At 40.4% G+C, this 3,828-nt stretch overlaps 1 non-coding gene across 1 annotated transcript; it reads left to right on the forward strand.

Moving 5' to 3' along the window:
- Positions 1-3,084: 3,084 nt before the first annotated feature.
- On the forward strand, positions 3,085-3,191 carry LOC127109374 (small nucleolar RNA R71). Its single transcript, XR_007796680.1, has one exon. It is a non-coding gene; the product is annotated as a small nucleolar RNA R71 (small nucleolar RNA).
- Positions 3,192-3,828: the final 637 nt, after the last annotated feature.

Here is a 3,828-nt window from a genome sequence, read left to right on the forward strand (position 1 = left end):
TGTTTCCTAAGGATGGTTGGAAAGGTCCCATGAAATCTATACCCCATACGTCGAAGAGTTCTACTTCCTGAATGTTTCTTAGAGGCGTTTCGTCACACCTTGAAATATTTCCAGTGCGTTGGCATTTGTCACATTTGATAATGCTAGCATAAACATCACGCCACATGGTAGGTCAGAATAGGCCATCTTGAAGAATCTTGGCGTATGTCTTAGAGGTGCTCGCATGTCCACCATAGGGTGCAGAGTGACAATGCTCAATTATACTCTTTACCTCCTCTTCTGGAACGCAACGACGAAAAATGCCATCTTTACCCCTTTTGAAAAGGAGTGGTTCGTCCCAATAAAAGTTTCTCACATCGTTGAAGAACTTCTTCTTGCGGTAGTAGTCAAGATCAGGGGGTATGATATCAACAACTATGTAATTAGCAAAGTCTGCATACCAGGGTGCGTTAGTTACTGCTAAGGAATTTTGGAAGTGCTCATGAGGGTCTAGGCTATCATCTTCAATGGTTTCTAGTCTAGCTATCAGTCTATCATAGGCAAAATCATCATTTATGGGTACTAAGTCTGGTTTTAGATGTTCTAGCCTAGAAAGGGGATCAACTACTACATTTTCATTGCCTTTTTTTATCTCTTATATCTAAATCGAACTCTTGTAGTAACAGAATCCATCGGAGTAACCTGGGCTTGGCATCTTTTTTACTTAATAGGTAACGAATGGCAGCATGATCAGTGTAAACTATAATTTTTGCTCCTACTAGATAAGATCTAAATTTGTCTATAGAGAAAACTACAACGAGTAATTCCTTTTCAGTTGTTGCGTAGTTAAGTTGGGCAGCGTCTAGGGTTCTACTGGCATAATAAATTGCATGTAATTTTTTATCTTTCCTTTGTCCTAGAACGGCTCCAACCGCATAATCACTAGCATCTCACATTATCTCAAAAGGTTCTGACCAATCAGGGGGTTTCATAATAGGTGTTGATACTAATGCTTGCTTTAAAAGATTAAATGCTTCATTACATTTTCCATCGAAAATGAATTCAGCATCTTTCATTAAAAGGCCAGTTAAGGGTTTAGTTATTTTGGAGAAGTCCTTGATAAAACGCCGGTAGAATCCAGTGTGTCCAAGAAAACTTCAGACTTCTCTGATAGTTTTGGGTGGTTTTAGGTTTTCTATAACTTCTATCTTAGCTCTATCTACCTCTATACCTTTTTCGGAAACTATATGTCCTAAAACCATTCCTTCGGTCACCATGAAATGACACTTTTCCTAGTTTAGCACGAGGTTCACCTCCACGCATCTCTCCAGGATTTTCTCAAGGTTGGCAAGACAATTGTGGAAATCAAATCCGCAAACCGAGAAATCATCCATAAACACTTCCATGATAGCATCTAGGTAATCTGCAAAGATTGACATCAGGCAGCGTTGGAAAGTAGATGGGGCATTACAGAGGCCGAATGACATTCATCTGTAGGCAAAAGTTCCATAAGGGCATGTAAAGGTAGTTTTTTCTTGATCTTCGGGGTGGATAGGTATTTGGAAGAATCCAGAGTATCCATCTAGATAGAAGAAGTAAGAGTGTATGGCTAGACGCTCCAACATCTGGTCTATAAATGGTAAAGGGAAATGATCCTTCCTGGTGGTTTTATTTAATTTTCTATAATCTATACAGATCTGCCATCCTCCTTCTAACTGTTTTGCTACATGTTCGCCTTTATCGTTTTACACGACTGTGATGCCTCCCTTTTTAGGTACTACATGCACAGGGCTCACCCACTTACTATCCGAGATCTGGTAGATTATACCTGCCTCAAGTAACTTAAGAACTTCTTTTTTAACAACATCACTCATTATAGGGTTTATTCTTCTCTGATGTTCTCTGGAGGGTTTTGAATCTTCTTCGAGTGAAATCCGATGCATGCATACGGATGGGCTTATACCTTTCAGGTCAGAGATATTATATCCTAAGGCTGAGGGATATCTTCGTAAAACGTCTAAAAGTTGGTTTGTTTCCTCTTGGCTCAAGGTAGCACTGACTATAACTGGACGGTTCATCTCTTCATCGAGGAACTCATATCTCAGATTCTTAGGCAGTTCCTTAAGTTCTAAGGTTTGTTTCTTAGGGCATGGCATAGGATCTGGGGTAAGGGATAAACATTCGTAAAGGTTATCATCGATGTAGGGTTTCTTAAAGTCATCATCTTCCATTATGAGGGTTGATGGTGACTTAATTGTTTTTATAATTTCTTCTTGTTCTAATTCCCTAATGCATTCATCAATGATATCTAAGGCATAACATGAGAGATCTGGGGGGCTTGGTTTAAAGCTTCCAGGTGTAGTCTGAGGGGCTTGGTTTAAAGCTTCCTGAGAGATCTGGGTTTCAAGCATCTTGGTGTGAGTAACTATTTGGTCAACCTTAGTTCCTAACTGGGTAATCAGTTCGCTAACGTGATTGTTTTGGTTCATGAACTCTTTATTTTGTTGGGTTTGAGCAGTGATAAAATTTTCCATAATTTTCTCAAGGCTCGGCTTTGGTGGTACAGGTTGCATAGGTTGATTTGGTCTTGGGGCTTGATAACCAGGTTGTCTCGGAGGTTCATTATTTTGGATATGGTTATTGTTTTTATAGGAGAAGTTCGGGTGATTCCTCCATCCAGGGTTATAGGTATTCAAATATGGGTTCCCTTGGGTGTAGTTCACTTGCTCAGAGTGGGTTTCGTTCAATAGACTGCACTCTGCAGATTGGTGTCCTTTGGTTCCACATATCTCACAATCCGACGAAACTGCGGCTGCAGTATTCGGGTTTATGCACATATGCTCGACCTTGAGGGCTAATGCATCCATTTTAGCTTGCATCATGTCTATAGAGCTTAGTTCATGCACTCCTCCTTGGGCTTCCTTCTTCTCAACTATCGCTCATTCGACTCCCCATGATTGATGGTTTTGAGCCATATCTTCAATGAGGGTACTAACTTCAGGATAAGGTTTGTTCATCAGCGCACCGCCTGTGGCAGCGTCGATGTTCATCTTAGTGTTATAGTGAAGTCCATTATAGAAGGTCTGAATGATTAACCAATTTTCTAAACCATGATGTGGGCACGCTCTTAACAACTCTTTATATCTCTCCCAAGCTTTGAACAATGATTCTCCTTGGTTTTGGGTAAATCTAGTTATATGGTTTTGAAGAACGGCGATCTTACTTGGGGGAAAGTATCTAGCAAGAAAAACTCTTCTAAGGTTATCCCAAGTCGTAATGGAATTGGGTGGAAGGGAATCTAACCATGATAGGGATTTATCTCTGAGGGAAAAAGGGAATAATCTTAAACGTATTGCCTTAGGAGAAGCTCCATTGGTTTTAAAAGTGTCTGTTAATTGGAGAAAGATTTTTAAATGTTGGTTTGGGTTCTCAGTAGCGAGACCTGCGAATTCTCTTTGTTGCACTAGTTGCAACAGGGAGGGTTTAAGTTCGAAATTATTAGCTGGGATGGTTGGGTTTACTATACTAGAACTAGGTTCTTCGTTGGATGGTTGGGCGAAGTCCTTAAGAGGTATTTGGTTTTGATCTTCGGCCATAGCTCTCCTAATTCTATGGAAAAATAAACGTCCGCGAGCGTAACATTCAGGTTCCGCCAGAGGGTATACTAAGCTTCCGGCGGGTAATAGCCTAAGTCTAAACGATATAACAACAGGGTAATGAAATTTGACGAAATTGGTCCCCGACAACGGCGCCAAAAACTTGATGCGTACTTTTCGCAAGTATACGAACGCGTCAGAGTAATATAAAAGATTATCAAATCCACAGAGACCAAGTGTCAATCTATCGTTA

This window comes from Lathyrus oleraceus, chromosome 7, assembly GCF_024323335.1.
Source record: "Lathyrus oleraceus cultivar Zhongwan6 chromosome 7, CAAS_Psat_ZW6_1.0, whole genome shotgun sequence".
Classification (NCBI taxonomy): domain Eukaryota; kingdom Viridiplantae; phylum Streptophyta; class Magnoliopsida; order Fabales; family Fabaceae; genus Lathyrus; species Lathyrus oleraceus.